A 17576-nucleotide genomic window follows, 5' to 3' on the forward strand; every position below is an offset into this window, starting at 1 on the left:
GAACTAAACAAAATTAATAGACTGGAGAGTTTAGAAACATGCTGTGAATCAATGTCTTAGAAACAATTCACTGTGTAAAATTAAATTAGTTTAACTCCAAAATTAAAAGGTAATATTTTCACATAGCAATATAACTTCCAATCAAATGGCATGAGAAGATGCATCTTAGACTGGTGCTTGGTATACATTTTAGGTAATTTTTTGTTCCTTTATTCATCAACATTGGATATTAATAACATTCAATTTTCTATAGTAGTAATTCTTCAACTTTTTAAAATCAGTTTTAAACAGAGGTCTAGGAATGAAACACAGCCACAGTTATAAGTATTTGATTTACTGTGATAGATAAGTGAATAAAATAGATTCTAAAGACTAGAAAACCCCATAATGGACTAGCAATGTCTAGTAGCTCCTCAATCAAGCAAATTCAATAAGTTGACCTGATCATGCCCATTTCCCCTGTTAGCTACTAAAACTTTTCAATTTATGCTGATTTTGAGCATAGAACTATATTCAAATACAGTTCTAATGATATTCTTGCTCAACTTCTGAGAAGCCACAGACCACAAAATTTGCATGTCTTGCAACAGGCAAGAAGTAGAGTTCACGTATTATGAGGTTGGCCTGAATTTCCTCACTGCTGTGGTATCATGGATAGTACCAACTCCAAGAATTCATAGAACATGGATGGATAAACAGGGAACCAAACCAAGAGCGAATAAGTTAAATGGTTAGTTCATTCAAGGGGCACTCATCAATTGCCTACCAGGCATGTGTCAGTTAAATACAGCTCAAGGAACACTAGCTTGTTTCTTTAAAAGTTCAACTCAAGAAACATTTGTTCTATTGGAGAATGAGAATCTGTCGTATATGAAGGATATGTCCTATATGTCCTATATGGGTTAAAAGCTAATAAATCAGCAAGTTGTATTACAATGGTTTGCTTTTGTGGAATGATTTGTTTACTTTTTTTTATTTTCCAAATTTTCAATAATGTGTTTATATGGCATTCATAACTTTAAAACTCCTTTACAATTAAGCTGAAATAAAAAGAAATCTACAAAACAGAACAAAAAAACCCCAGCAAATATACAAATTTAAAAAATTAAACTCATTTCTATTCAAGTCCTTTGCCCATTTGTATCAGGTTATTTGACTTTTTGTTGTTGAGTTGTAGGAGCTCTTTATATATTCTGGATATTAATCATATCAGAGCTCTAACATTGTCAAATTCATAGAAGCAAAAAGTTGAACGGTAATTACCAAGTGCTAGAGGGGAGAGGGAAAAGGGGAGCTGTTTGATGGATAAAGTTTCAAGTTTGCAAGATGAAGAAATTCTGAAGATCTATTTTACGACAATGTGAATGTACGTTAAAACTACTGAATTCTACATTAAAAATGGTAAAAATGTGTTTTTTCCCCAATTTTTAAAAATGCATGAAAATAAAACACTTGTGACAGAATAATAAAATCAGGCTCTGTTTAAAAAGAAACCAGCATCAGGCAAACAAGTTCTATAATGGTAATTCTTCAAAGAACCAAAGTTCACTACTACCAGATGTGTTATTCCTAAACCATTAATAAGAATAAGACCTACTGGAAATGCATAAGGCTAATATTTCAGTTTCATCAAAAACAACAAAATTCTAATGTCATAATAAGGTAGGTTTAACTAGTTAATGCTTTAAAAAAAAAAGTTGAGTTTTTCTTTGTTAATTTATAGAAATCATCTGAATGCAAAATAAGCAAACAAGGGTTCATTTATTTTTATTTGCCCTACTTTGGTCAAATTGTTGCTAGCATAATGTTTAGGACTAATTTTTAAACCTTAATGAACCATTTTTATTTTTTCTTTTCTCTCTCTCTCTCTCTTTCTTTCAAGGCAAGGTCTTGCTCTGTTACCCAGGCTGGAGTGCAGTGTCAGGATCAGAGCTCACTGCAGCCTTTTACTCCTAGCTTCAAGTGATCCTCCCGCCTGGGCCTCCCAAAGCCTGGTGTTTCCTTTAATGATTTAAAAATGTTATTCTAGTGTTTGGTCTTTGCAAAGCCCTTTAAAACCGCCAACTTCAGCTTGTCCGATTTTGAAATCTCAGCCTGGCTCAGGCTGAGAAATCTCCTAGGTCTTGAACATTATAAATGGGTCCTAGGCTCATTTTGAAGGAGCCCTGGTTTACACAAACCTGCTGCTGAACTTAGCCGTACTTACAACAAGCACTTTATTGATCTATTATAATTGATGTATCAAAACAAACAAACATCACCTCCGGTCTGTAAAGCAAAACACATTCTGACTTTGGAGTTGATGTCTGCGACAGCCTTCTAACCTATGGATGTACCCCTCAGGACTGCGTTTCTAGAAAAGCTAGGAGAAGACCCCAGGGCAGGGGAGAGGAGAGGGCGAATTGGGAAAGAACTGCGAGGGTAATCACTTCCTCGACTGGGCATGTGGTGGCACCTGAGCCCTGGGACGCGGGGCTAGGAGGGAGGGTGAGTCGCCAGCGGAGGCGAGGCCAGAAAGTCAGACGAAAGGGGACGACAGAGCCACAAAGGCAGAGCGGGAGAAGGCAGGGCGGGCAGCGGGCGCGAGGGAGAGAAAAAGAGGGGGGCGGAGCTGCCCGGGCGGGCGGGGGCGCGGGCGGGAGCGGGCGCGGAGGCGGTGCCGCAGCCCCAGCCCGGCCGGACGCGCGAGGGCCAGGGCCAGGGTGAGCGCCCGACTCGGAGCTGCCCCGGCTCCCGTCGCCACCGCGCTCAGCTCTCAGCCACCTCACGGCCTCCAGGAGTGCGCAGGAGTTTGCCCTGGAGCGCGGGGAAGTTTCCTCCGAAGCTGCGCTCCTGGAACAGCAGCACCTGCAAGCGCCCGGCAGCGGCCCGCGAGGTAACCGCGCTGGAGCTGGGGCTGGGGCTGGGGGCACTGGAGGGGCAGAGATGACGGGGCGCTGCTAGGTACCCACGCCGGGAGCGGGCTCTGGTGGGCGGGGACGTGCGGTCTCACCTTTCCAGGTGCTTCGCCGCTGGGGATGCGGGAGGCATCTTCCTTTTCCGATCTCCCCCTCGTTCAGTATTCCAACCCACTTCCCTTCACTTCAGTGGACGGAGGACAGGAGGTGGGAGGCGGGAGCAGGAAAGGATCCTGACTTTGAGGGGGTGCTGGAGAAGGACGGCCGTGAACTTGTCAGCAACCTGAGCTGCCTTCCTGCGCCCCAGCGGGGCACCCTGGACTCCACATTCCGGAGTCAGACCCCTCTTGGGGCAGCAGAGGTTGGAAAGAGGACGGCAGGAACAGTCTTGAGTTTCTGCTGTCAGTCTGTCCAGTCCTCCAGCGTGTGTGTGGCAGACAGACGAGCATCTCTGCTGCGGGGGTGCCTCCTTTGCGTCAGTCTCAAACTCCGCGACCTGGCTCAGGCTCGGGCGCAGGCTGAGAACGAGGTGGGGGGGGAAGTTAGGGGGACCGGGAGGCCAGGTACGATCATGGCCAGAGCAGAGGGGTTGGGAGAGGCGATCTGAGGAGGGGCTGCAAGTGGGTTGGGGAGAGAAGGAATGGTGTGTTTGTTTGTGCTGCTGTTACTCTCACAGGGTTACCTGCTGCCTCTTCTGCCCCGTTTGAACATCCTGCCTATCAGCATGTTTCTGTTAGAAGGTGTTAGGTTGATGCCTGTCAGGAGTTATTTCCAACTAAGTTTACAGGTGCTAAGTCTAGAGCTGCAGGCCTTCCTCCTTTCTCTCTCTGCGGTCCACCCCCAGCTCCCTCCCACAAACAAACTGTGCCTGAATAATTCCCAGCGTTTTGAAAGCGATGGCAAGTGAATAACATACAATGTGTGTGTGACTTTTTTCTCCCTATGATGCTATCAGATTCAAATCAAAACGCCGTGGATGCTTAATAGGACTCCGTTTTCGCAGTTTTTCTGATAGAGAGTATTACCAATGTTTATTTTTCTTCACTTTAACCTCAGAATTGCATTAATCTATCTTTGTATAATTTTATTTACATTATTATTCCTCTCTGTTTGAAGGCCATGGGCCTCTTTTCAACTCACATATACTCACCCAAATGCAGTGTGACCATATTTAGTATTTATCTGTCTTCTGATTCAGTTGCCGGGCACCTGCTAATTGCAGTACCTAATCATAACACCATATGCCTGCCAACCAACGTGAGGATAAGGTGAATGCTATTGTTTTTCATGGGCAAGAGCACCCTGAACTACCACTTTTTATTATTGCTCAAAGGGTTTAAGAGCTTGAATCAAAGTGAATCAAATTTACAAAGCAATATTACAATTCTACACCATACGATCAAACAGAATATGATTCCTAGGCACTTACAGTTGACTAGTAATTGAGGAAAAATTAAAATCCTCTCATCGTATGGAAAACATTAGGATTGCACATAGTCAATAAGAAATAGCACACACTAAATGCCCCCAGAAAATGGGAAGAATGTTCCTCCTACCTCATTCGGTTTTTATCTCCTTCATTACAGTACCGTCCTCCAGAAAATAAGCACCTTGCATATAGATGTTGGTACGTACTAACTAAACACCATATTTTTTAATACAGAGGCTTGGTGACAGTCCAAAACCATAAATGTTTTAAATCATTACCAACCATCTGTTCTCTCCCACTCACTTACAGCACAATGTTTTATTTTCACAGGTATCAAAACGTACTTACTCATTTCATACATTCCCATGACTATCCTGAAAGCTGTAATGGTATCCAGTGTTGACCCAAGTTCAGTAACTGTTGTGTTTGGCTTATTACACCATAAGCTCTGCTTCTTTTATTTTCAGTGAAAGAAGACATTCTAAAAGTTTCAAAGCACTTGGCCAAGGCTGGTGTATACTCCGGTAAAAATCTGATTGCTTCCCCCCACCCCAACCTTTTTGTTACCAAAGAGAAGCTGGAAATTAGTGCAGCTGCAGGGCCCTCCTGATGACCTTCTTTTCCTTTCTTCCTGGTCACAAGGGTAGCATCTGATGCTCTGAAGCAGGGCATTAAACAGCCCCGTGACTTCAGAAACTTAGTGTGGTTTCCAGGAGAGTGTAACATCTTCCAAGGAAGAATTCACAAAATAAGAGACTAACTTACTTTTACAAACTCCAAATTCAGTAAACCTAAGAAATACACATTGTTTCCCACATCAGTATTGCATATGAATAGCATAGGAGGTGAGATAGGTAATGAATAACATGTTTACCTGTATAGTGTTCTTTATATTTGAATTTGGGAATCTGGATGAGTTGGTCAGCAGATAGATTCACACTCTGTTTTGTTGGTGTCATCAATAAAGCAAGATTTGAGATATTCAGTTCCTTATCCAAGAAAGGCTTCCCATTTAAGGGTGTTTGCTCTAATTAGAACTTCAATATTAGGGTATTTTATCATTCAAAATTTAGTTACATAGTAAATCCTTTGTTCCTTTAGCATAGCCAGCACATTAGGAAAATTCTTTTCACTCAAACACAGGTGCAATGTCCCAAAGCATTTTCGTATTTTTTGAGGAAAAAGATAGCGATGATTTCACACTTTGTAAATAATTGATATGTACTTGAAGATTATCAGGAACCAAGAAAAAGTGGGGCATTATCACCGGCTACACTGTTCTATACTGCTCTTTGCCTTGAAAGCGTTAAGATTCTCCTTAGAAGAATGGCTTTTGACAGAATAAACCCAAACTACAGATAATTTTGAAACTACAGTTGCCTTTAAAAATATAGTCTAATTAAAACCTTTGGATATTGCATAAGAACATGTTACATCTTATTTTTCTGTACACTAAAAATGAATTATTGAGGAGAAACAGTTTTACCATGTATAGTAAGTACTCTGAATTATTCATGTTAATGAGAGAAGTAGAGGCAAAGATAATGTAAAATCATGGTTATTTAAAAAGTCATTTGTGTTTGTCTTTGGAATGTATTGCATGTTTGGTTTAAAAAAGATTTGTATTGTTATTGCAGGCAAGTTGCCTTTCTAATTATTTTCTTGCATTTAGGTTAATTTTTAAATGAGCTTTCATATCTCAAACACCAAAACCCATTTGTGGGGAGGTGGGGAAAATGGGCAGACTGCCCAGAAATGAGCTGGGTGGCAGAAGTAAGCAAACCTGGTATGAAAGCTTTGCAGGAGTTTATATGTCATTCAAATAAAGATACCAAAGACTTGATTGTATACCTGCTTAATGAATATGTGTTAAGGATTGGATATGTTCCTAGCAAAAATAAAAGTCTTATAGTCAAAGTTTGAGAAATTCAATCCCACTTTGCGTGTAACAGGTGGTCAATATTTTTTAAAAAGTGATAATGGTTTCTCCTGAAGACCATATAAGAATGTATTAATGTATGCATCTTACTATTAATGCACTGCATTTTTAAGTGTTTTCCTAAAGCATACGTATGTTTGGCGTTAAATGGCATTCCTAGGCCTTATATATTAATATGTCCTTTCCAAGAGAAGGAATAGCAAGAAGCCATCTAAATAAGGGGTATGGTCCATTTGATCTTTGTACCTATGCTCCAAATCAAAAACACATTTCATCAAAGAGAACCTCTCAATTATTGTTACAGTGGACCAAGCTAGATAAAATAGTTGAAGTTCAGCAAGACTGCCAATTTAACAGATTTCTATTGTGTTTTTCAAAAGCTCTAGGGCAAAATTGGTTGTAAATAAGTTACTTGAGCAAGCAGCTGATTCATATACCATAGCATTAAACATCTTATTTATAGTCACTTTTTAGTTGGACATAGATTTTGTTGAATTGTTAGTTCTGTGGATTGTTAGAATTTAGAAAACCTCTGTGTGGAAGGTTAGAACTGCCCAAAATATATGACGGGAAAAGCAGATAAGATCATTTTTATTTCAGATATTCACAGCCAAACTGTAACTTTTACAGAAGTAAGGAGAATGGTGATAGAAAAGTAGATGTACCCTTCAGAATAGAGGCTGTGTCCTCATCATAAGTGTGCTCACTACATAAAGTGTAGGGATGCTTTTTTTTAAGGAAACATTTTCATTTTTTATAAGGCATGGCATTTTTTAAAGACTTGACTAGACTGAATATTTTAAAAGAAATATTGTAGTTGGAAATATAATTGAGACCCACAGGATACATTTTATATACATTTATTAAAGGAATCCGTTTCTTCTTATCAGTGCCTAAGTCTTAGGATCAAGATTATGCATTTTTTAATACAGCTGGAAAGAACCTTAAAAGTAATTTATTCCTGTGTCCTCATTTTACAGTTGCAGAAATAATGGGGACCTACAGTGATCATGATGAACTGCTAAAGGTCACACTGGCAGTGGCAGAGCAGAAACTAGAAACCTGGTCTCCTGACTCCTCATCCAGCTACCTCTTAGAAAGTTAGATTAGTTAGGTAGGGGAGTTAACTCTTTCTGGCCATCACGGTATCAACTAATACGTGATAGTCATGGAATGAAGCAGTACAGAGGTAAATGTAGAAGGCTTGTGATTTGCTGTCTTCTCTTACACACTGAGTAGCCATCATGGACCAGACTTTGATCCTTGACTCTCTTAGACTCTGTCCTCTTTTTTAAAAACAAATATTTTGTTACTCCCTTATTATCCTCAAAAGCCATTTATAAATAATTACAGAATATAGTTATAATTTTTAAAAGCTAATAAAATAAAAATAATGTGTAATAAAATGTGTATTTCACTACTAATGCTTGGGGATAACTTTACTAGACATAGTAAAGTCAGCACTTGTATGAATATATGATAAATAAGTTTGAATTTAAGACAAATAAAACATCAGAAGACATCCCGTGCAAGAAGTGCACGAAAGTGAAAGAATGAGGGATAGACTTAAACTAGTGTTGAGATACTAACAACCCAGACTTACTTGTATGTGAAAACCAGAAGAAGGAAGTTAATGGTATAGGGAAAATTTGCCAAGTCAAATGTAGACTCTTGGAGTGGAGAAAATTTTAAAGTATGATATTTTGCAAATGAGAGAGTAAATACCATTGATATGCTCCACTAAAATCCCAAAATTACTTTCTGGAACATTTTCATGTTGTTACTAGTGTGAATTCTATTTCAGGAGATGCAGGTTTACTCACTGTATTGTCAATAAGTAAAATACTTCGAAAATAAAAATTACTGATTTGGTGCTGAGTTGGTCTTCAGTTTAATTTCTATCAACATTATAGTCTATCAATTCTAGAGTTAGAAGATAGAGTACATGAAATAATTAAACTATTATTGTAAATTGCTTGGCTTTTGGTGGGAATGTAAATAAAATTCTTAATTATAATTATGTACCAGATTCTACAGTTTGATATTCATAACATTTAGTTCAATAGGACGCATAAACTTTATATGGAATATTTTTAGAAAAACTCATCATTTAATTGGACTGCCTCCCCCTATATACACTAAAAGCCAATAGCACACCACCACTACCACCACCAATAATTTGTGACAACCTTGAACGTACCCAGTCCTACCTAAAATATGTTGTAGGGGTGTTACTTGCCATTATGAGAGCCATAGAGCTAGATAACCAAGATTTTTATGTAGGCATGGATTATTTTTCGTGCCCCTACCTATCTATCTTTACTTCTTTTAAGTAGGGCCATCCCATTTGTTCACTGATCCCCTGGCTCTAATGGACCAGAACCATAGACTTCACTGCCCTCAAGCAGGTCATGTTCTAATCTTTTTCTGTCACTGTCACCTTTATAAAAATTCACTTATTCTGATCCTTATTTCTCTTAGGAATCTATCTTTTCTGGGTGACAGTAAGTGGTGAGCAACTGAAGTACATGCTGGATAATATTTAGTTGTCTTAGGCCTTAACTTTGCTTAAATGTATATCTCCATAAAGCATTGAAAGTTTTCATATATATATGTATACACACACACATGTATATACACACATATATACATGTATATATAGAGAAAGGGACATCACACACGTATGCATGTATGTATATGTATATATGTGCATATTTATGAAAGCATATCTGTATACACACATAATTTTAGGCTTTGAGAAAACAGGAAAGGAGATATTATTAAGACTTATATTTTTAATGCCCTTGAAACATGCACAAAAGAACTGCACTAGTCCAATACTGGAAGTTATACCACAAAACATCGTGCTATGAAGTATGCTTATAGTAAAAGCCCAAAAGCTATTACCAACCCAAATAAACTGCTGTATTAGAATTTCGTTATATTGTTTGTGATAGATGCATCCTGTGCTACCATATTAGAAGTTGAGGGGAAGGGGTGTGGTCAATTTTGTTTGTTTTGGAGGTGTTTAATCTTACAGAAGTAAGAAAGTAAGAAGTCTGGACTGTAACTTATGATCTGCTCTTGAAAATGCAGAGTTAATATGAAATGTCATTTGAGTATTAGCTACACCATCTTGAATTTATCAAATTGTGAGATATTTTTTCTTAGATTACTTCCCAGTCAGGGTACACCTTACATGTTTTTAGGCCGTTGTGTATCTTATTCTTTTTAAAGAAAGAAGCTTTTTAATGTAAGCGCAGCACTTGAGATAGAAGTCAATAATGTGTGTGTGTGTGGTGTGTATGTGTGTGAATAACCAATTGCTTTGACACAATCACAGAATTCTCTACATAGAAGGGCATGGTTTACCTAATCGAGAGGCAGCTTTCCCTACAAAGAGGATGCAGCAATTGTACAGAACACAGTTTGATCTGTGATTGTTTTCTGTGTATTGTTCATTCTTACTGAAAGCTTCTTGGTCTATTGAACTGCCCAACATTCAACCTCAGACTGACCCCTAACTTTATTTGGTCTGCTTTTGTTACAATTTCTAATGTGAGTATAGTGGTGCAATGGGGATTCAGAGAAGATGAAATTGAGGTTGTTGGATTTGGGAGGCGATAAGGAAAATAAGGTGTTTCTTTCATTTGAACAGCACAAAGATCTATATAGGCAGTGAAATTTTATTGGAATATCTGCCTTTTACTCTGTTTTTTATTTTTGTATGGAATAGAGGGAAAGATTGTGAAAGTAAAACACTCCTTCCTCTTTGTACTGTTAACTCTGCTATACCAGAGAAAACCTTCTTTGTCGGAATAAACATATATGACACATTCCAGTCCCATTGTTCAGAGAGCCTCCTTTTACTAGAGTACTTCAATGCTACCCTAAACTGAACTCTATAACACTGAAGAATATGGTTAAGAAAAGGAAAAATATACCCAGCTAATGTGGTAAAATTCAGAAGCCTCTGTTAGATATATGTGAAAATGGGAAAACCAAATAAGACAACACTGTTGATTCAAATGAAGAATGTGATACTTGTCCATTAATTTCAGTACCAAGAAGCCCAAAATTCCACTTAGTTTTGTGGTCATTTCTATTGCTTTATTGCTTTCTTTTTTTTTTTCTTTTCACAGATGGAATTAAAGTGGTGACCTATAGGTCCTGCTTACTTTAAGCAAATATAGTCTGTAAGGATTTAGATAAAATAATGATTATATACTTTAATGAATACATTTTAAAATTATATCGGCATAGTTTTAAAGAAATGATCATCTAAATTAATTTTTTTTACAGGATTCTTTGACAGTAAATTAGAAGGAGGGTAATTTTTCCCTCAAAAGATCGATTTCTCAAGTTATTTAAAAAAATGCTTAGGTGTTAGTGACATATTTTGGACAAAAAGCAGTGACTATCAACACCCTTTTACCTTCTAACATTTGTACTCTATTTTCAATTAGGAATTTTTATTATCAGAGAATGAGATTTTATTACTCCAGCAGGGCTGGCATTCAGCTGGATGCACTGGTATAGTCTTACTGGTTATTTGTAGCTGGAGTCCAAATTGTGCTGATTGTTAAATAATTTAAATACTAATCCTCCTCTTGCATGATCACTTTTGTAACTTCAGCCTATAAATACACCACTTGCTACTTGCTAAAAGTCTAGCAAATTCATTTTTTCAGATTTTGCAGATCAGGGAATTAGAACAGCATTTAGAATAGAAATGAATTTAAAAATCACTGAAATCCCAGGTGCCAGAGCTTGTTCATCTAATACCTCAGACCTTTGATTCACCTTGGGGTTTCTCAACATACATATACCAAGTACGATCCAGTAAGAATGCCGTGAGATTACTGATATATATTTAATGCAGAGCATGCTATAAAACATAATCACAGCTCAGAAAGTCCCTCTACATTGCCCACTTGTAGATACAGCTCATATACCTGGCATTTCTTCTCGTCTATCTTAAAGAAACATCAAATGAAACATGTCAAAATCAAACTCCTGATCTCTGTTCATCTCACCTCAAAGGAGCAGGGTTCCCATAGTCCAATCTGGTTTTAATCTTGACATTACTTCTCCTTCAATTCCATTACCAAGGCTTTGATTTACTTCCAAAATTAATTACAAAAATCTACCTCTGCCATCACACAAGTGTAAAGTTTCACCATCCTTTGTGTAGAAAACAACAGTGTCTCCATGACTAATCTCCTGGCATTGTTCCCCACCCCAAATTCATCCTCCAATGGGATACCAGATATTATATTTGCATTCAAAATGCAAATATGATAACTATCACCTTCCAACCACGGATACCAATTAAATAACTACCATTGCTTTGCTTAAGATAAAGACCAACGCTCATCACCTGATTTTTGCAGCCCAGCAAGGACAGCCTCCTCCACTTTTCTCTCTGGATGCTCCCATTCTTCCCTCAGCTTCAGCTGGCTGGCTTTCTTCAAGCTGCCTTAACATTCCAGCTTTCTCTCATCCCCCCATCCCCTAAAAACACAATCTCAGGCATTCCCTAGTTAACTCTTAGTTAACACTTTGAAAATATCAACTCAAATGTCACTTCCTCAAATGAACCATCTCTTACCCCTAAATTGAATTAAATCCCTTTATAAAGTACATATAAGTATATATACATTTATGTATCTGTATCCATTACACTTAGAAGAGTGGCAAATTCACATTTATTTGTATAATTATTTAATTAACCACTAAGATAGGGATCCATCTGATTTTGATGGTCCTTGTATTCCTAACAAATACTACAATGCCTGCTTCAGAGAGGAAGTATAATAAATATTTGTTGAATAAATGTTGAGTGAACATCTCTATCTTTCACTCCCCACGTACAAAGTTATACACATATACCACATGCAAACGCACACATATATCCACCCTCACATTCTAATAAAAAATACATAAATAAGTAAATAAAAGAAAGTTTGTAAGCTATGATGCCCCACTTTTTTCTTTGTGACCTCTTCAAATATCATACTCCTTGTTCTTCTATTTCTCTTTCCTCTCCATAATTTAGATGTGGTTTGGGTGGTGCTACGTTTACTTAGAAAGTATGGCAGGTCTGTTGAATTTCTTACACCCCCCAAAATAAATAAATGTCCAGGCATGCCTTTATATTATTTCCTCTGACATGTGAAATCCCTTGATAATTTCAGGAATTTTAAAAGGCTTCACTTTATGGGGGTTTTATGCTCTGCTGTTGGTATACATTCCGGTATTAAGAAGTGCTCTAAGATTTTACCATACTGAAGAAAAGGAAAATCCTCTGAAAGTTACCTATTCATATGGCCCCCATGTGGAAATAAGGAAGTTTATCTTATTATCAAAAATTAAAATAAGAAAAAATATGTGAAATTTAAAAAGTGATATAAAAATCTATGCTATAAATTAAAGGTTTATATTTTTAAGAATTGCACAAAAGATTCAAACAAGGTATCAAATAGCTAAGGAAGACATGTCATACTGACGGGCACTTACTATGTTTTAGATACTATGCTAACATTCGTGACTAAATTCAAAATGTTGCATTAAAACTGAGTTGGGTTAATACTGTTTTTATTTAAAGCCTTCTAGCTTCAACTAGTTTAGGGGAAACTCTTGAACATTTTGTCCCAGAAAGCAAGGAATTGCTCAAAAACAAATGAGGGCACATTAGAAGGACATAGCCAGATTTAAAAGACTCTCCCTGGCCAAATTTGGGATCTTTTGTACATAAAGAGTAATAATGGATGTAATTAGAGCACATTGAATAAGAAAAGTATCCATGAACCCAGAGTGTGTGAATGCACAGATTGGGTGGAGAGAAGGAAAAGCTCTGTTTCACTGAAGAATACAAGCTGATAATGAAAAGAAAGAATAGAATAATAGAGCCAGATTTTTGCAACCACCAGGACAAGAATAAAAAAAAATCATCCGCCATTGGGTGACTGGTTGATGGGGACAGGATATTCACATTATCTCTACGTGTCACCCTACAGATTGCTTATTAATTGTAAAGGGGAGACGTCCTTTATAGTTGGTGTCTGACAGATACCAGCTAATCAAATGATCAGACTTGACATTACTAGAAGTAGTACAAACTGAAATCATGTATTTTTTTTTATGATACATGAAGAATGACACAAAAGTCTCTTCTGAAGTAATCTGCTAAAAATGTTAAACCTGAGTCTAATCACGAGGAAACAAACAATCAGACAAATCCAAACTGGTAGATTTTCTTCACTACAACTAACCTGGACACTTCAAAAATGTCGAAAATGTGAGTGTGATTAACAAATAAAGCTGGAAATATTGTTCAGGATTAAAGGAGACTAGGAGACCTGGCAACTAATTGCAAGACATCCATCCTTCTTGATTAGATTCTGGATGAAAAAAAAATCTATAAAGGATAATATTGGGACAATGGAAGGAATGTGAATTTGGGCTATAGCTCATATAACAGTATTACATCCCTGTTCAATTTCTTGAGTGTGATCATCATATTGAGGTTATATAGAAGAATATGTCTTTAGGGACAGGATATATTTGAAAGTATTTAGAAGTGAAATCTCATATCTGCAACTTTCAAATGGTAGAAACGTTTTAAGTGTAAGAAAGGGAGAAATAGGGAAATAATTATGGCAAAATGTTAATAATTTTTACATCTAGATAAAGATTATATACCATTCATTATATTGCTAATTTTCTGTAGGCTAGACATTTTTCAAAATAAAAATTAGCAAAAATATCCTATGATTTTAAGTTAGCTATCCAAAGGATGAAATAATTTTTGTATATTCAAGTGAACTTAAATGTTTGAAAGTTGATTAATTAACAGTGTCTTCTCTAAAGTATCTAAATATCTTCATTCAGCATTCTGTAATAATTCCATAATTTATATTTAAACACTAAAGAAAAAGTTATCCTTAGAAGAATATGTTTCAGGCAATATAGGAGGCAATACGTAATATGATAATATCAGCATATATTAGATAAAATAATTTTTTTCATTTTTCCAGTTACATATGAGAACTTTTCAACATGAGAAATTTTAAAGGGAAATGAGTCCTCTATGGCAATATGTGTTTTATTCTTCCGTGTCTTTCCTAAACATTGGTGCTCGCCTACAAAGTATGAGATTACTGATGATTTTTACTAAGATGTCTACAACCGAGCAGAATGCAGTTGCAGTGTAGAATAGCTCTGGCCAGGGCCACGGTGAGATTTAGGACCCTGTGTGATTCTCAACTCTGTAACTTCAGGAAGACTGGCAAGCACCGTTAGTGCTAATATATTAGAAGCAGATACTTACAGCCCCGTAACACAGGTATACAAATATCAGAAGACAAAGCTCTCGATTTAGTCAAAAAATATCTATCGAGTTCAGGTTCTATGAGAGGCACAAAGTAAATGAGGTTAAATAAAAATAGTTACAAATTTGTAAATAAAAGTTTATTTCTTCAGGACAATTTTAACTTCAAACTAAATGTTTTAAATATTCCTCATACTGTAAAAGCATATGATATAATATTTCTATTCAGGTCCCTGTAGGAATACTTTGCATGGTGCTAAGATAATATGTAGGGCTTCTTCAGATATGTATGGTAACTTGATCAGAGCAAGCAGAGTGGTGCCTTTTGGTATATGATAAAAAGAAAACATGTAAGTCTTCTTATATCTTAACATACAATATATCATGTATCTTAATGTAAAATATAATAAGCCAAAGATAAGAATATGGATAGTTATTTCCCCTCATATTTCATATAGTAAGTTGATAAGTTATTATAAATAATAGCAAAGAGAGAGAGTTTCTTGTTTCTGAAAAATCAGAAGGAACTGGTCTCTTGATACCACCAGCCTACACTATCCTGAGGTTAAAATTCACTATGATGGAATCTCCTTATTAAAAAAATTACAGGTCATCTTCAGCTTATATTGAGACAAATATTAGTAATCAGTTTAAACTTGATATTGTTTTAATAAGAAAATAGTAACAAATTGTTGTGGAGATGGAGCATGTTCTTAAGAAGTACGGATTATCTTAAAATAAAGGTAATAATATAAGAGCTTTGCTCTTACACCCTTATCCCCCTCCCACTCCCATGCTACTCATATTTATATCAGTGGGAATACAAAGGACACTCATACCACTAAGAAATTCAACACCCAAGAAAACTGGGTAAAATCACATTTAGTTATCTTATTAAACTGTTAATACATTTTAATTTCACATATTTTTAAAAAGTTCCAAGACCATGAATAAGTTAAAAGTTGTTTGAATTTATAGCAGTATGAAAGGTGGACTCCCATACAGAATTTGACATTAAAAGAAAACAGCTATGCAAACAATTTGTGTAGGTAATTATTAGCTGGAAGCTATTTGTACTCTAAGTTTATTGAATATACAAATATGATGATAAGACTTTGCACAAATGGAACCTTTTGATAATAAATCCATATAAAAGACTGTGCCTTGGGAAATAATTCTAGATGTTATATTTGAATTCCCTGCAAACAGAATACAGACCTCTAGACCAAGTACATAACCATTTTTCATTCATGATATTTAATAGGTCATTTTACCTAAAGTCTCAGAAAGGACAAGTAAAACAATAGAGAATGAAGCTGTTTTATTTCTGCGTGTATTAAAACATTGCAATCACAGAAGAAATAGCAAAGTAGAACTATAAAACCTGTCTTCAGAAGAAAGCAAAATTACAGTGAAAATCATAATTATTGGAAATAAATACCTAATAATTACCTGAGAAGTATTCCTGATATTGCATATGGAACTCAATGATTAACTGTTTGTTTTGTTTTGTATTTTGCCTTTTGTGGTATTTACTGACCAGTTTAGAAAAAACACTTTCATGGTAAAATAAAATGTGAAACAACCACGTCCTCTTTATGAACCTTGTACATTTACAATACTTCATAGGACTGTACTCTCCCCACCAAGTCAGCTTTACTGTATACTAAGAAAATAAAAATGAAATGTAGAATCTTTCCATTTCCTTTCCTCATTTTAGATTTTGGTTACATTTTTATTATGTTTCGTATTTTCACATTTAAATGTAATCAGTGCACAAAACCAGTCTTTTCACTCCTCTTTCTCCGAGTTATTTTAGTTTATTTTGTGAATAAATAGATTTCATGATCGAGGAGTTTCTTCTAGTGAGACTCATATAATGCTACCTCCTGTATTCTTTTGTGCCTAATCCATGTCCTCCCCATGCCCATCCTTTCCTCTTGCCTGAGCCTCTAGTCCATAAGCCATTTTTTGATTGTTTTCCATTCTTGAAGGGGGGTAATGATGTGGAGGTGTTGTACACGGGGAGCCTGCAGCTCCAGTGTGGGTCTTGTTTAGAATATCCTCTGTCACCAGGTTTATTTCACTTACCCTCAAGTTGGAAACATGCAAAGCCCCTAACACTGTGTTGTGATTTTGTAGTCATGGCCTTTTTTCTGTTTTCTCCCATGGTATCCTCATCTGGGAGACCACTACATAGCTAATAAAAATGGTAGGAGAGTGTGCTGTTTTCTTCAGTCTGATGTCCCCAATTATTCTGAGTTTCAGTAGGAAAACATACACCTTCCTTATAACCTATTTATGTCCCAGTGTTCCGGTAAGATTTGCTGGACAGCCTTTTGGGACTACAATGTTATTTGTACAAAAATCTATATCCAGCTCAAGATTTGAGAGTAGATGTGTCGAATCTTGTTCTCTTCTCTTTTCCCTCCAGATTTTACACAATTTAGCAGGTATGCTTGACAGTTGGTTGTTTTTATACTTTGTATTTTTGTTTTCTTTTTTTTTCAAAAAAAGGAGGTAGAGTAAAAAAAGCCTTTACTTCATCAATAGCAGAAGTTTGAGAGTTCTGGTTGCCACTTTTTTGCATTAAATATTTTATTTAATGTTTAAAGTAAAATCACATATATTGATAATTTAAAGAATAATAAATGATAAATAGCCATGTATTCACTATCACACTAAAGGGAAAGAATTTTTCCAGTATCTTTGAAGTGTCCTACTTTTGTCAGGGAGATTCACTGCTTAATCAGGGGAGATCTGACTCACCAAATATTTCAGGCATTTAATACAATAAAGGCCCATTTCACATTCATGACACAATTCCGTGAGGATCAGTGGAGAAATTCTGCTCCATGAAGTCATTCAGGGATCTGGGTTACTTCCATTTAGCAGTTCTGCCACCTTTCACTGCCTCAAAGTCAAGCCCTGGTTCCTCTCCAGATGAAATAAAGAGAGAGAATGTGAGAATTTTATAGG

At 36.5% G+C, this 17576-nt stretch overlaps 1 protein-coding gene across 1 annotated transcript in view; it reads left to right on the top strand.

The window, feature by feature from the left end:
- Nucleotides 1-2670: 2670 nt before the first annotated feature.
- The window catches only part of CHST9 (carbohydrate sulfotransferase 9), a 290634-nt gene continuing 275728 nt past the window's right edge, over nt 2671-17576 (top strand). Inside the window, exon 1 of the mRNA XM_007974385.3 lies at nt 2671-2875. The gene's annotated coding sequence lies outside the window, so the exon portion shown is untranslated. The remainder of the gene's footprint in view (nt 2876-17576) is intronic.

This window comes from Chlorocebus sabaeus, chromosome 18 (genome assembly GCF_047675955.1).
Source record: "Chlorocebus sabaeus isolate Y175 chromosome 18, mChlSab1.0.hap1, whole genome shotgun sequence".
Classification (NCBI taxonomy): Eukaryota; Metazoa; Chordata; class Mammalia; order Primates; family Cercopithecidae; genus Chlorocebus; species Chlorocebus sabaeus.